Genomic DNA, 17,298 nt, shown 5'->3' on the forward strand with positions numbered 1-17,298 from the left:
TGGCTGGGATGGCGTTCATAACAGCATCTGTACATGAGTCCCCAGAATGCAGGCTGCGTGAAGGTAACCTCTTCTGCCAACATTTTAAACAACAAAGAGCCCAAAGGGGAGGGTTTCTCAGTTTGGGCAGGGAGTATTTTCTCCTCTTAGCAAAGGCAGAGTGGTGCATTCCCTGAAGGTAGCCACCACAGGCCCAGTGCAGGAGTCAATTCCCATGACTGCACTGGGATCCCACCGAAGACGAGTGCAGATCTTCCCTGGGGACATTTTTAATCTGAAACAAACCGAGCGGTGCCGGTATTGATACTGCTGGCAGGCCCCCTTCCATCGGAAATGAGGGAATATGGTATCTCTCAGAGGGTAATAACAAGGCTCCTTGCCTGGATACAAGAACGATGAGTGCTTCAGAAGTGCTGATGATTAAGGCCCGTGTTTAGGACGCTTGGAAAAAGTGGTCTCCAAAACGAAACAGCCATCAGCCAGTTTGCTCCGCCGCTCGCCTGCCTTCCACCCACATGGCTGCCTTGTGGGCAGCCTGCAGACAGGCTCTGCGAGCGCGTCTGGCAGCCGGCTCGCGCGCCATGTGTGCCTCAACACGCAGGGGCCGCCTGCGCTGCAGCGTGTGCTCCAGCGCGGCCACGCCGTGCCTCGCAGGCTCGCCGCCCGCACCCGGCACAGCCTGGCCCTTTGGGCCGTCCTCAGTGAACAGCACGTCTGCATCCACTCTCCACAGATGAGGAGCGCCGCTTCCTTTAACTTGAGTTCTGCTTTATTTATTTATTTGTTTTAGGTTTTTTGGAGGAAGCCTGCAGCCTCGGTGCGCTGCGAGTAAGTGGGGAGCTTGGCTTCTGGCAGAAGACAATGAGATGGTGGTGTGCTAAGCTAAGCAACTGCAAACGAAATCTGCGGAGCTATTTTTGGTTAAGTAAACATTGCTAGATTCCAGAAAATGATGAGGAGTCTGTGGCCGCCCTAAATTGTATTAAATTAACTGATAACTCACGAACGCGTAAGTCAGCTATTCTTCTAAGGGGCTGCTGGGAGCACACCCTTAGCAAGGACTACAGATGTCTTCGGTAGGGACTCCCCCACAAATCAGGCAGAGCCGTCCTCTCCCGTTCCTCGCGTGTCATGCATATGCATAATTCCATATAAATCATGGGTCTGAGCAACATAGAAGCACTACAGAAAGTTAAAAGTCCACAGAAGCATATTCAGAATGACATCTTATTCTCAGCTTTCAGTAAGCGCATTATACAGTGAAGAGTTGCCATTCATTTTTTACTCATAACCCGGGCTTTTGGTCCCCTCCTCCTCATATGCACCTTCTAGTCACATTTCTATATCCAAATTCACCACTGATACAAATGATTTCAATAGCACTTCACAAACATACACAGAAAATGCAGCCAGATGTCTTACTTGGATTTCAGGAAGGCAAAGAAGTGTCAGAATTAAATCTGGATTGCTGTGATGTTGCCAAAAATAGTTTCTGCACTCACTCTGTGTCTGTGAAGATGGATCTCAAGGCCAAACACAGAAATTAGCTTCCATATCAACATTTTACTGTCACTTTCATCGCCACGCCAATAGATTAGTTAAAATAACATCGTTTACTGGCATGGAGTGTTATTGCAAACAGATGTCATTGTTAGGATAAAGACAAGTTCTACTATTTCATCCAGGAACTTATTCATGGAAATTTTGATTTTTCTCATTGAAAAGACTAACATTTTTTTTCTGTCTTTGAATCTTCCACCCTCCAAAAACACTTCAGGGAGTGTTTTCTCCTCACACCCCCTACCCCTTCCAATAAAGAAGAAATCAGCATTTTGCTTGTCAATGCAAAAATTGGGTGGATATTTCCAGTTAAATGTTTTCCTCCAGTGAAAGACAAATGTTAATTGGAAAAATATCCATGAACAACTCTAATTTCCTGTGTATCTTTCATAATTGTATCTAATTGCATACTGCTTCCTTCAGCTCTTCTCTGTCTGGAGTTGAATAATTCTAGTCTCAAATATATTCATATTTTTCCATAAGCCTAGTCAGTGAGCTGCCTTCTCTGTGTTATTCAAATAAAACTGGACATACTATTTATAATGATTGGGTTTTGCTGCCCTCCTTTATTATGAAGGGAATATGTATGGAACATGGATATACAATTTACTGCATTCACTAGAAATGAATATAGAATCATGGAATCATTTAGTTTGGAAAATAGATCTAAGATCATCAAGTCCAACCATTAACCTAACACTGCCAAGTCTGCGAATCACTATAACAGAGACTGGCCACCAGAATACAGCAGCTCAGAAGGGATGAAGTAATAGTGCACCCTGCAGAAGTCTGAAATCCTTGTCCCATTGGAATGAGCGGCAGCACTCCTACTGACTTCAGTGAGTCTAGGATTTCATCCTAAGAATTTAATAATACTGCAATTTCAAGTAAGTTCAAGCAGAAATGCATGCTCACTGGCATAGTATAAGGCTCACGGTCTTACACAAACAAAAGCCTCTGCATTTAAGTGAAAGAATTTTTGAGTGCCTACATTTTATTTATTTAATCTACTTACAACATATTAAATATTAAATACTACACCGTAATAGATTCTATGTACTGCTGAGAAATAACTGTGAAAATCACCCAATACACAAAAAATGCAGTAGTGGTAAATTGGTATTCTTTTTTGTTCTTCTCCAGAGAAGACAGCAAGAAATAAGGTCATGTTTAGCAACCGCTTTCATGTAATATGTTGACTCATATCTGCTCTCTGGTTCTATTTATTCCATATACTGCACCTAATGGTTTGTATGTAACTCCTACATGAAAGCTGCAAAGTGTGCTTGAGCTCTAGTGCTGCAATGGCAACTCTTGGCATCTCACCAAAGCTTGTAGTCCTATTTGGTTTGATGTAAAATTTCCTTTACAGCTCAGTAATAGAGGGTTGGTCACGAAAATCAAAATCCCTTAGGAAATAAATAAATAAACAAACAAACAAACAGAAATAACTACTATAATCAATTTTTAAAGTCCAGCAACTCAGTCTTTAACTTACTCTCTGAGAGTACTGGAGAATTGACACTGGCAATAAAAGACATATTTTTAATATAAAAGTAAATGTTAAGCTGAGGGAAAATGGGAAGAATGTGTACGAACAGCCCCAGAGCACACACTAAGTCAGCCTGGCTGCTGGAAAATCCTGAGCTGAGCCTGGAGGACACACAAAAATCAGAGTGGCAGTGGGGAGCCAGGCCTGCAGCAGTGAGTCCTGCATCCCCCAATGCTGCTGGAGCACACAGGCACTCTGGTACCCCGGTGAACCCAAGAACAAGGGTGCCTCTCACTGTAAATGCCCCAGGATATCAGCAGCTTCACTGACACTTACCCTCTCTGCAGGTCTTTTTTTTAGGGTCTTGCCATAACGTGGTCTTGCCATAGCACTGCAAGTGTCCATTAAGGCTTGGACAGTTATCCTATATCCTATATCCTACATCCTATATTTATAGTTATATAGTTATATAGGGTAGTTATCCTATCCTATATCCCTATATCCTGACTCACAGCTTTGTGCTGAGTTGCTTTAATGGGTAAAAATCTTTACCCTACATCTACTGTAAATGCCTACAGGGAGCATGCTATGTCTCACCAGGCTGAGCTGAGAAAAGAGCAAGAGTTAGTTAGAGAAACTCTAGCTGGAATTTCAATCTTCTGCATTTGCCTTGACTGTAATTATGTTTCAGAATAATTTCTGTGTCAATCTTCTGCTTCCAAATATAAATGTCACTTCTCTTACCCAGGTTCAAAACAAACTGTCAGTTTGAAATAGCTTCTAACACGCTAATAATGAAATACCATTTTACCCCCACTGAGAATAAAATGCTAGTGCTAATCATACCATTCTAAAGGGCTTATAAATCAATAAACTGAGAGGCAATGAATGAACAAAATGCTGATTGAAATCACAAGCACATCAAGTATCTGCAGATAATCAGTCACATATTAAAAAAAAAAAAAAGTGAAAGATAGAAAAAAAATAGTTTTCCCTAAACATTTGGATACACACAGTGCCTAGATTTTATTCTCACTACGTGGCTTGATTATCTCACCAAGGTAGGTGAAAGCACAATTGAATGCTGGAAAAATTAGAGCAGTAGATCCCTTTGTGATGTGACATTCATTACCCAGAGTGGTACAACTTCACAATAAACTGTCACCGGTAGCTGGGATTTTTCCTGTGCCTATTTTCTCTGTTTGCTGCTTGGATGTCCCTGCATCTTTTGGTCATGAGCAGTTCTGGTGTGTGTCCTGGGGACGAGGGCTATGTCCCGTGGCCAACACCGTGGCCACAAGCTAATCCTAATGCCTCTCTGGGGCTGTTCCCATCACACATCTGAGGTTCAGCTGCCTACTAACCCAGCCCCAGCCCATCCCACAGCATCGAGAGCTTGGGGGTACAGCTCTCCCCTCCCATCCAGTGTGTCCTCCAGGGTTTCCCATTGCTTCTCTCCCTGAAGCTTGTGCTTAGTGGCTCTTGGCCATGCACAAGCTTTGATAAGCAGCCCCAGGCAGGTAGCTACCTCTGGTGTCTTGTATAACATAATTGCTTGGTGTTGGCCGCTCTGTTATGGTTCTTAGCTGAGCTGAATGCACAACACAATTGGAAAGTTCCTCCCTGGGTGAGTCATGTTCTTCCCCATCCCATAGAGACTGAGAGGCCTTTGTAAATACAGTGCTGGCAAAAGCTTCTCTCAAACATGCTATTGCCTTTAATGAGAGGTTCACACAACTGCTTACAGAATTGCCACCCCACCTGGGGTTGTCTGCAAAGCTCTGGTATACCAAGTGCTGACAAGCATTTCAGCTTCTAAGGCTCCCAGTAGCGTTGACACCATGGAGGCATCCAAATGCCTTAGCTCAGGCCCAGCAGCCCTGGCAACACAAGCCAGAGTTTGCAGGTGTAAGGCCCTCCATGGGAAACCCTCCTGCAGGAAGAAAGAAACAGGCAGCTGGGGGCTGCTAAGTCACGGCTGTGCTCCCTGTGCCTGTCACCCGAAGGAAATTCCCCATCTATAACTGATAGGATTGCAGCTGTCCCTATAAGCCTTTGGCCACATGTTGTTCCTCAAGCCCCAAGGAATTCTTGCGGGGCACCGCTACACCTCGTAGCTCACCTAGGCAGCAAACCCCACCCCTACCATCATAGGGAGCCTATGAGAAATCCCTCATGCCTGGGAAGGGGCACACGTATTTTTAACAAAAACTAGAAATCTTCTTGTTCTAAAAGTGAAGGCTGGCACTGGGTATGGAGAGACAATGTTAAATGCAAAACACCAAGAGCCCATCTTCTCTGTTTGACGTAAACTGGTGACGCCAAATAGATTTCAGTAATTTCCTGTGTGAGGCTGAGAATGTTTCTTATTTACAGTCAACTCCAAATTATTTCCTCATATACTTTATTGAATCTTCCTTAAAGATAGATTTTGTAACCCTCACTAAATCTACTTCAAGAGAAAAGTTTGTGTAATGCGTCAAGAGTCCTCTATAACTTCTTTCAGTGAATCTTGATGCAACACAATAAATACAATACAATAGAAATGCAGATGCTGGGGATTTATGGCAGAGCTTTTAATTAGAGATCTAGGAATAAATGAAGATGGGATTTTCTTCCTACACAATTGCAAGTTCAGGTAATGGATATTATGACTCTTTTTTTTTTTTTTTTTCCAAAACTTCATGTCACTATAAACTGTTTTTATGTACTGTCTTTAAAGACAGTCATTATTATATATTATTATTATATACTGTCTTTAAAGAGTCATTATTCAGTAATGGACACATTTTAATAAATTTGCTTTTCCGAGTAGGCAAATGGATTAATTGGTAGAGGATCATGGAAAGCTTTGCAAATGTGTGTTGATGACCTTGTTAATAAAACATCATACAAAATATTTGATTCACAGGAGATGGGTGGGCTCACCCCTTGTTAGTATTTAACAATGTAAAAATGTTCTTTTGGAGCAGCAGTGAAGGATCATGATCTTCAAGAGATCTGGGGTAAGAACTTCCTTTAACAAAATCCTCTGCAGAAATATAGCACATCAGAGATTTTAACTCACCGCTTGTTTAAATCATCAGCTAACGCTTTCTAGCAGTTTCCACTTGTTGGATGCAGTGAGCCCAAGTACCAAAACCGTGAAGCAGTAAATGCAGCCAGCAGTGTTACGGGATTCTGGCACAAATCTTCAAAAAGTATTCAGAAGCCTAACCACTGCTGAAATCCAGAACAAATTCAGCCTGATACTTAGGAGCTGGGTATTCAGTAACTTCTTAGTTGTGCCATGGAGCTTTATAAATTCTGCCTCCAGCCACACCAAAGATCACAGAGCTCCAACCCTGTGCTCTGTGGCTGCATGCTAGAGGTCTGCTCAGCCCTTGTTCATCACCATCGCTTCCAGTCCGTGGAGGTTGTAATTCCTTTTATTTGACTGGGATTGCAACAGAAAATTGTGTAGTAGGTGTGTATTTGTGTGTGCATGTTCAATAGGGGGTCCAGAGAACATCACAAAGAGCAAGGGCAGCCTAAGTTATTCATCACTGTCATAATACTAAGAAGATGAGACTTTTTATTTGTTATATGCTCAGAATCAGAAAAATTGGCCGTTACCTTGCAAATAACCTTGCAAAGTTTCTCCTACACACTGTTCTTCAAAAACATCCCACGTTGTCACATGCCTGTCTCTGAGAGCCTGGGAACAGCCAGCAAATATATTTACATGTTGCAACAAATTGTCCCAAATATTGTTTTCCACTAAAGTTTAAAGCCATTTCAGAGTTCTTATGCACATGTGCTTGTGCAGCCCTCAGTAGGGCTTTTGCAAGCGTGCAGGGTACATGTGGCAGCTCCACGTAAGCACAAAAAGAGGCCAAGACCACAAAACTGCAGTGTCTTTTATGATGCAGTGATCTTTTTTTTTTTTCATGTTTTCACATGCACGACAACTAAGTATTCTAGCCTTGTGGATATTCTCTTGACAATGACGATGTTATACTGGTTTTGTTTTGTACAGTATTGCTTTCTTAAATCTCTGTTATGTTCTGCTGCTGCTCTATGTCACAAGTAAAATTAAACAGCAAAGGAAGGTTTTAGAAAGGTCTATAACACTTTGATGAGAACGGACCCTGGTATTTGTAAGGTTAAAGCTGTCCCTGCTTTGACTGGTTCCCAGCAGCAGGTTGCCTGCCATTGTGTGGGGCTGTTTTGGCCCCTGGAGTTCAGCTCTGGCTATGGCAGCATCATGATTTTGGTAATTCCGATTGTCTTCGAGCCTCATCATTGCTCTGGTGAGAGCCGGAGCAGGGAAGACCACTCTGACCTTCGTCCATCTTCGTCCAACTCCTATTTTAAAGCATGTATTCCTGCAGTTGCATTCCCAGGAGCCTGACAGGGAGCAGCCACACGCGGACCCTTGTATCCCAGCCATTTTTTGGCACCAGCCAGTTAAAGCCATTGGCTTGCAGAGCAGAGCACAAGCCAGGGCTTTATGTACCTTGGCACCAGCTCCTTGCTGGCTCAGGGAACGTGCCTGGGGGACCACCCAACAGCATGGGCAGCCACCAGGAATCAAGGGGCCCCCAGGGAGGAAGGTGGGATGGGGCGGGCAGCAAGTGGCACTAGTGCTCACGGGTCGGGGAGGGCTGAGCAAACAGCCAAATGTTTGTGGGAAATGCTCCAGCACTGCAGACAGATTCTGGGGGGAGTAATAATCCCCTGCCTTTGAGATGTAGGGCATTAGATAGGTAGATGTCATAGTGGCATGTTGCTAGAATTTCCATCAGCTACACTTAAAGCACTCAAATGTTAGGAAATGTCAGGATTTAAGCTACTGGGAGAACCTTATCTCTACCCTTTTGTGTGTTTGTGCTGCACAGGGTAAAGCACTACTCTGTAAAAGTCAAAGACATGGCTCCCTGCAGAAATATGAGTTAATTGGGTCACTAATTCAAACTTTTCATATTCATCTAATGTCCCTTCAATAAGTGATTTAACACCTGGTTAATCATTGTCCACTTCTGACTGTCACAACATTCCGCCTACAAATTTTTGAGCTCTATTTCAAGGAACGGAAAATAAATAAATAAATACATAAAATTGAAGTAACCAGCTTAAAATAACATTTCTTTGTAGAATGGAGCATTCACTCTCTCCCACTCTCTCTCCTGACCAGGGAGCACCTCATGAAAGTGAGAGGTGAATAAAGCCCGGCTTTAGTGGAATTGCTCCATTCTGAAGCTTCCACTGACATCTGCTGGAGACAGAATTTAAATGCTAGACATTTCTCGGTTGATCATGTTAAATCGGGCATAAAATACGTTACTCTCCCATTTAATTAATGAAGCACGCTGTGTGCCTGTAACAGTAAAATCTGGACAGAATCAACAAAGTCCATCTGCTTTCCTTTCTGAGTTTGTGAAAGTTGTCACAGCAGAACCGCCCAGCCTGGCCCGTGGCATAGTGCAGCAAGGAACCTCAGCCCAAAGGATTGTGTGCTGCTGCATTTCACAGTATGATAGGGGAGAAAAAATACCCTAAAACACAGGCACAGTCCTAGAGGTATGAAAACTAGAAAAAGCATCACAGTTTTAATAGGATATTTATGTTGTTGTAACACCAGCCTGCTCTTCTTGGCCATGATACAGGGTGAGGCACTGGTGGACCTAAGCCTCTCCTTGAATTTCAAATTGTAATGTTAATACATTTGTAATAACTCAGACAGACTTGTGATGTAGGTAACTAAAAATGCCTTTATCACAGTTAGCTCACCATGTCTAGCTTGTAACACTGGATTTCAACTAAAGCCACAAACTTCTAAAAACACTACAGGTCCATGCACTATTTCCCTCAACACTGATTTTCTAAAATCAGTAAAAATAAAGATTAGGTGCCAAAAGTTACAGTAAAGTTTACAGTTAACTTTACAGTTACAGTAAAGTTACAGTAAAGATTAGGTGCCAAAAAAAAAAAAAAACTATATTTTTTTTATACTTGTTAGATTTTCATGGTCGTTTGACACTTTCATTACCACCCTGCTAATAATGTCAGGTTAAAGCTCAATGGGTAGAGGTTAGGCGAAGTCCCTCTAGTTATGACCAGAAGGTGGCAGTGAAAGAGCACCCAATGCTTGGCAAGCCTGGTCTGCGACCTCAGGTGCCATTTAACATCCCGGGCAGAAATAAGGAATACTTTAGATGCCAGAACAGCAAACAGCGGCATTTTAGGGTATTTTAAGACGTATCTTCTATCTGTGGTACTCAAAGTGCCAAAATCTGTGGTCCCATAATTACTAAGATGCTAATGTGTGAGGAAACACGTGTTCACTTTAAGAGAAGAAAAACTCTCCTCAAAGTGTTATTGCAAAAGACTGAATTACAAAACAGCTTTAATCATCTTAATTAATCAAACGGGTAATTAAATTTGAAAATCTGAATATCAGGCCCACTTCAACTGCCTGAAAACACAAAGGATCCTCACAGTAAGCAAAGGTCTCCGAGTTTACCCAGCATCATGATTTACGTCTATATTAGTTAAGGAGCCTGTGCCCCCTTCTCTTTGCCTTTATTGCAAGGAAAACTTAATCAAACCCTCCACAGGGAAAGACAATGCTGTTTTAACATTAATTTAAAATATGTTACCATGAATAACATTAGTGTCCTGCAAGCTGCTGCAGGTGGAGGGACCTGCTGGAGTCTGGTTTTAATCCCTTAAAATGGAACTGGCACCTTGCTCACTCATCTGTTTTGTATTTTGCCGTTTAAAGAAATAGCTTGTAAAAGATCTTGCTCAAAAGAAGTGTGCTTGTGGGAAGGGGATTTGTCTGCAATCAGAAGGCAAAGCGATCTCTGCAAAACCTTCCACAAAAGAGAAAAATCCAGTAGAAAAACTGACTGGGATGAGATGGCAACTTTCTGCCTTGTTTCTTTTCTGAAGTGAAACTTCACTCATAGCCCTGGACAATCTGGGGCTCTCCAAGCTTCTTGAAACCAGTGGCTGGTCTGGCCCACCCTGCAGAGGTGCTGGGAGACCCCTGCTGCCAGGGCAGCTCCATGGTGGGGCTGCCAGGAGGGACAACCTGCGGGCATGGCACCAATGCCTGCCTGCCCCTGGGGAGCCCCAGGTCTGTCCCCACATCTGGGGGCTCAAAGGATGGGGTAAAGATTCAGATTTGCTCACAGATATGGTGAATGGGGAATGCAAGGTTCAAGAAAAGGGATATTAAGTCTGAATTAGGCTATGCAGAGGTCTGCTGGCACTTCTCAGGGAGATGGGAGGGTGTGCTTTAAAGCTATGGGGTAATAAAACAACAACAGGGTAAAGAGACACAAGTAAACTGATGAGTTAAGGATAATCTGAAGAAAAAATATATAGTGGGCAGAGCCTCACATCTACTACAGCTCTGGTGGGCCTGACCTACTGGCGGTCCTTTGGTAGGCTGCGTCAAGGGAGATGAGTCCTGTCCTGACATACTGATCATGAGCAGTAGGTGGGAGGAATGGGAACCTCTTCTCTCTTTTCCTAAATGTCCATTCCATCCATGCATCTTACCTCTTTCTCGTCTCACCTTCTATTTCGGAAGAGCCAGACTTCATCAAGACAGCTTCTGCCACAAGGCTGCTGCGAGCCCAAAGGCAGAAAAGCAGCCGCCATTAGCAGGAGAGGCAGCGGGTGTTTGTACGTGCTTGCCAGACCACAGGGTGCCAGATCAGATGCCAGATCACAGGGTGCAAGATCAGACCACACGCTCTGCCTGTGCAGCCCCTGCAGCAAGGCTGCAAGTAAAAGCCAGCACCAGCGAGAGAAATGCAACGCTCTGTCCCGTCCCTTGCTGAATGCTTGTCTTATTCTCTACTAAAGAGGGCAGGATCAGACAACACAGCAAAGAGACAGTAGAAATCCTCCCTATTTCATATTTTTGAAGGATACTTGGCTTTGCTTTTCCTCTTCTATGCTGTGTTCAAATAGAGATTTCTTCTTTAAAAATATCCCTTCAACAGGAAGAGAACAGACAGTAATTGCTGTGAAAATCTTACAAACACCTATGATTCAAATGTCTTAGCCTTTTTAATTTTTTATTTAAAATTCAGCAAAGAAAAGGACAGATTTTTCTTTCAGGAAAAGATTTTTGATGGATGAATGAATAGGGTGAAACAGGGCAGAACTCTGAATCAGGCTTTATTCCTTTTTATTGGGCAGAGCAGAGACATTAATGCCTTCTCAGCACGTCAGAATTAAAAGGACAATCCTGTGAGCCAGCCAGAGATGTGGGAGAAGGTTCAGAAATGTGGGGAAAAGTCCTGAGTTCTTCATTCACCTTAAACATAGAAGTACCTACACAAAGGAGAGGCTAGATCAGGCTGCTGAGGCAAGTATGAAAGAATAGAATAAGCAAGCAGAGAGAAAATTTTAAAACAACAAAGACACCGCATGGAAGATAAGTAATATCAGGGCTAGCAAGAAACAACTATAAATATACATGGAGAGAGAGTGAAAGAGAGCAAGCAAAGTGTTTATTCAGTAGCAAATGAAAAAGGGAAATCATCAGCACAAAAAAAGCCAAGAAGGCCAGAATACTCGCTGTCTTATTTTGCATTTCCAAGTGAAAAGATCAAGTGCAAACGATGGCTGAAGTAAGCAGCAGCAGCAGCAGTGGAGCCGTAGGATCTCCCCACAGAAGTGCACAAGAAGACATCAGTGCACTTAAGGAACTCCAAGGGCTTCATGATGCCTGAGACTGATGGATTTATTCCAGGAACCTGAACAAGAAGATGACAGAAGTAATGTCAGAACCACTTGTGGTTATCTGAGAGAAGTCAGGGAGTGTAAATAAGCATCAGAAGACTGGAAAAGGGCAAATGTATTCAGTTTCTAAGAAAGGAAGGAAAAGACTAATCAGGGATTTGTATATCAGTCAGCTTACCTTCAAATGCCAGAAAAACCCTGGAATGAATAAAATCTTTGTGAACACATGAAAGAAAACAAGGAAATGAGTAAGAGTCAAAATGGATTTGTCAACTGCAAATCCTCTCAGAGCAAACTCATTTCTTTTTTTGAATGGGTTGAAGGTCCGGATAGAGAGAAAACAATAAATGTCATCTAAAATCACAGAATGGACTTTGATACCTTCACTAAAGACCTTCTAATTCAAAAGGTAGAAAAATGCATTGTACATGAAATGCTGATATAGCACAGGTCAAACATGCTGAATGAACATGCTGAGCTAAGCAAAACGTAGCTGGCATCAGTGGCTCTTGGTCAAAATAAAAGAGTATAATTAATGGGATCCTCTGACAACTATCATGGAGTTGGCTGGATTAAAAATGCTTTTATTAATGACCTGGTAGGTACAATAGGGAGCTATACTGTTACAGCTCTAGGGAAAAAAAAAAAAAAAAAAAGCTATGAAGAGGTGTAAGTATATTAAGAACAGGCCTAGATACTTAAATGAGCTATACAAACTATAGAAGTTATATGAAGACGAACACTGGATTCACCCTTATAGAACCACGTAAAATACGTGCAGTAGGTGGGAGTGATAAGCTGAAAAAATAAGAGATGCAGAACAAATAGAAACTCCAGGAATCCAAGACTGTAGGAAATCATGAGCAGAATGTGAGCCAATGCTTTCCCATGGTGTTGCAAAATGAAGGTAATCATCACTGCAGCCCAGGATACTGTTCTCTGAACAAAACTCATGATGTTTGCATATAATGAAGTGACATTCACACAGTGCAACACTCAAACATGCATTTGAGCCTCTGTACAATGATCCATTTCCTCACATCATGTACTTTCACAGAGCAATTAAGCAAAATTGCTCATGTTCTGTGAGAATGAACCTTGCTGGAAGGGACTGATCTAAAGGAAGAACCTACCTCCCCTAATGGCACTAACTTGTTTCCCAAAGGCTGAAATTGCTAAATGACCTTCTGTGAGTAAAAGGTTTGACACATTTAAAAAAAAAAAAAAAAAACTTTTTCTTCAGCTGGCCACTGCTGAACCTTCCCTCTGAGTTGCACATGAAGCTAATGCAATATCTATTGATTTGGCACTTTTGTAGCACATGCATACGAAAGCAGAACCTTCTGCCATAGATTGTGAGAAACCTTCACTAGACAATATTTCTTATTTTTAACACTGTTTTCTCTTATTCTAGCTGTCTTGTTCTTGCCCTGTCTGCTAGACAGGAAGGACAAATATATCAGAAGAGTATCCATCCTGGAGGCTGTGGGAGGTCAATCTAGGTACAATGCTAAACACTTGAGCTCTTGAATATTTTCCCTTCTGTTCCAGTCCTCAGGAGCTCCTGTGAACTAGCAGCCAGACAGTTGACATGGTCACTCCTTGCTGCAGCCATGGAAGTAAAAGCTCCAGCTCTTTTCCCAGGCTTCTTTTACTTTAACAGCAGCTCTGACCTTTACAAAGAACAGATCCTAGGTTCCAGACTACACGTATAAACACTTGTTTATATGGTGTGATAAATCAAAGGCAGAAATAGCCTACAGGGTTCCTTGCTACACTGCACACTGTGAACAAATAATTTACTTTCTGGGGGACCATTAATTAGTATTGATTTGTCTTCTTGCTCAGACAACTCACAGGCATATGGATAGAAGGCTGCGTGCCAGCTCGTTCAGCATCCAGAGCCTGTTATCCTGCAGCTTTCTACACAGGTTGGAAAGATTTGCAAACAGAAGACATATAACAGTCTGAAGTTCAGTAGATCTTCAAATCACCTGTTTTAAGTGGCTGGTGAAAGGAAATAGATGAGGAGAGGGGGTTAACAAAACAGAGAGGATCAAATCTGACGCATACGAAAAGACTCAGGCCCCAGCCCAGTACCCATGAGTAAGACATCCCTATGAATTCACACGTTGTGAGGCTAAAACCTGAAAGTCAACACTGTACCAGCCTCAGTTTGTGGGGATAATCTGAAAGAAAGACCACCACTAAATCTGGCTGCGCAGGGAACACGTTGTCACAGCTATAGCCATCCTTCTGCCCGGGTAAAGAAAACCAGACTGAAAAGCAGTTTTGTATTTTGGTAGGCAAATGTTGTCTCAGCAACCCCGACTGAGAACATGATTTCTCCTTCCCGGAGACCTTCTCTAATGCCATGCCGAGATGTTGAAAGGCCAAGTGTCCACAAACCCCCACGTTCTGGGGTAACGTGCCTCCCCTGGTGCCAGGAGTGTGACCGTGTGGCAGGCAGGCTGGTGGCTGGGCTCCTGCAACAGAGGCTCAGCCCTTGCAGGCTGGAAATGAGGGCAGGTGAAGCAACTCAGGCAGCTTTGGGCAAAGAGGTAGCACTGATAACGCACCTCAGACCGGGCTTGAGTGACCATCACACCACGGTAGCTGATGTTTAATTGAGCCAGATAGCTCTCCAGCTCCCCAAACATTGTCAGGAGCTGTACGAGCAGACACGTGCCAGAGCCTGCTGGCAGCACACAGAAGCCCGATGCCACCACCAGTGAGTGTATGAGTGCCATGGAGCAGGTTGTACCCAGGAAGACCCAGAGCCCAGCAGCTCTGGCTTTTCACTGGAGGAAGCACGAGGAAGAGGGCTAGGGTTGAACCGAGCTCCTACTGATCGCTGGCACGAACTCCACAGCAAAAGCCAGTGTTAGGTGGGAACAAGTCTGGCTTTGTACTGATTGCACTGATCCATCAAACTCCTTCCTCCAGAGAGCCCCAGGATCAAAAAGCATGTAAAAAATTGGCTGTCAGTACCTCCTGTACAAAGAGACAGTGGTTATAATTAGAAGATCAAGTTTCTTAGAAAGCTTATAACAGCTTAGGGACAACGTTTTACTACTCCAGCAGAACCAGGAGGCCTAAAATGAAGTGGAACTTCAATTCCCTCATTGCTGCCTCCTCCCCTGCCCCAGTCTTTTTTATAAATTTTTGCTCTCTCTTTTCAATATCTATTTTCTTAACAGATTAGGAGGGTTCTTTCTATTTCAATAGGCTTCTCCACGAGTATTAAGGGGTTATTCTAATCATCCTTTTGCATATGTGGATTCTACTTGAATACATATAATAGCATCTGCTAATAATGCAATCCTGTAAAACTTGTTGTTTGGTAGCTAGCACTCTACACAACACTCCCGTGCAACCCAGCCTCTGGCAACACTGCCAGCATTTTGTGTGGGGTCTCTGGGTGCCTATTCAAAGGCTTCTGGGTGGGACAGGAGCTGGAGGGCCAGCGGATGGTGGTGGGAGGACACCGTGTTCTTCAGGAGGATGAGTTCTCTAGGGGAAGAGGGTGTGAGGTTGCCGAGGGTAGGGAAAGCAGCATTTGTTTCTCTAATTTAGAAAGAATTAAGGAGAAAACAGCTGACTAACAGGTTCCAGGGAGACAAAGAATAACTTGTGACACCACAGTGAATAAAGATCTAGCTATTTTATTCAAGGTCAAAATGCTGAATATTAAAATTTTGAAGGGAAGCTGATATTAGTTCCTTGGACAGCTGGAGCTTGATCTGCTGGATAGTTCTGATTTAGAGTACTTGTTTCAGCTCTGGATTAAGGTGATAATTATCTATACTGACGTTCTGCTTCATGGCTCGTGCCTCACGGATACTTGACAGTCCTACATCTGTCATAGGAGGAAATATCACTGACCTTGGACTCTTTTGTTTGTTAGGAACTGAAAGATGTGCATGGAGGGGGGCATTGTGTTGCTGCATCCTGAGGGATTCTCATCTTCTGTAGCAAAAATAAATAAATAAATAAATAATCAGTTCAAGAATATTATAGAACAGGGAACTAATAGGGTGGAGTCTCACTTGTATACCACTTCTAGGAGTGTAGAGCAGGAAAAGGGAAAATTAAGAACCCCTTGAAAATACTTGTTGACTCGAATCTGAAATTAAGACTGCTGCTGACTTCAGTGGAGCTGGGGCCATGTTTCTGGGGTACCTGGGAGCAGCCCACAGCATGACCAAAGGCCTTCGTTCCCTGTGCAATCATAGAGGCATAACTTGTATTTTCTTCTCTTATGTTCTGTCCAAATATCCTTCAAATTCAAAACCTGCCACATCACAGTGTTTAAATGCTATGAATCACATAGGTGTTGTATGTTCCTATCAGGCTTCTCTCTGCTTTTCAAACATGATACAGCTTTCAGTGACAGCTTATCCCACCCTGCTGCTTATTTTGAACTAAATGAAACTGTTACTCTGTGGCAGATCCTCATATGGCTAATTAGCACTTAGTGGCAAATAGACGTGGGGTTGAGATTCAATGAATAATAGGTATCTGTTGGATACTTCTGCATTAGAAATCAGCATATTTCTGATAGCCAGACCCTATGTCATTGTGAGTAATGTCTTCCTTGCTGTGTTTCAGCAGTTACTAGCATGTTAGTACGGTGATTAAAAGCGGCAGTATCTAGCTCAGAAGGAAAGAATATTTTCTACAAGAGTATTGCTCTCCCTGGAAACATCACTGCTCTCAAGCTGCCAAAACCAAATGCAGAAGGCAGAAATTCCAGGTCGCAAGAGTTACAGTTTCACAGAAAACACCTCTAGCTATGTGAAGATTAAACAGACTACTTCAAAGATTCCAACACTCCTCAGTCTTTTCTTTTGGTTTTAAAAAGGTTTAGTTGTTGTAAATAGGGCATTAGCAAGAGCTTCTATTTACATGACTTGCTGTTTTCTATCCTTTGGTTATGCTGTGAATGTTAAATTAAAATCTTGTGGATATGCACCTCAAAGCTCATTTTGAAACTATTATCTACAGCAGAAAATCACGTAGGTTTGGCTGAGGCTCTGGGCTGCAACAAATAAGAGGCAATGTAGACACAGTAGTCCCTGCTCAAACCTTTATTTCCCAAAGAACGTAGGCTTTCTGCAATAAAAGGAGAAATCAAACTGCAGATCTATGTGTCAAACATCTGCAATTTAGGGCAATTTGGAGGGCTTGCTAGGTTTTTAAATACATGACTTGCAAGGCTTAATGTAGCTCTAGACCACTTCTACCCATCTCCTCCGGTCTCAATATTTGAATGTGAATAGCTTCAGATTTAGAAAGCTGTACTGACACTTTCTCTTCAGTCTCTATTCACTGCTGTCAAAAATGTTAAGGTTATTCTTGTACCAGCTTGGCCTTCCCACCTTCCACCCCTGATTTCAAACACTTCACATTAGAACTGGGAGCATTGTGTCCTAATGCCCAGGAGTTAAGGCACTTTAAGAACTATGTTGATCCATTAATGTTGATCCATTCTTTTAATA

This window comes from Cygnus olor, chromosome 7 (genome assembly GCF_009769625.2).
Source record: "Cygnus olor isolate bCygOlo1 chromosome 7, bCygOlo1.pri.v2, whole genome shotgun sequence".
NCBI lineage: Eukaryota > Metazoa > Chordata > Aves > Anseriformes > Anatidae > Cygnus > Cygnus olor.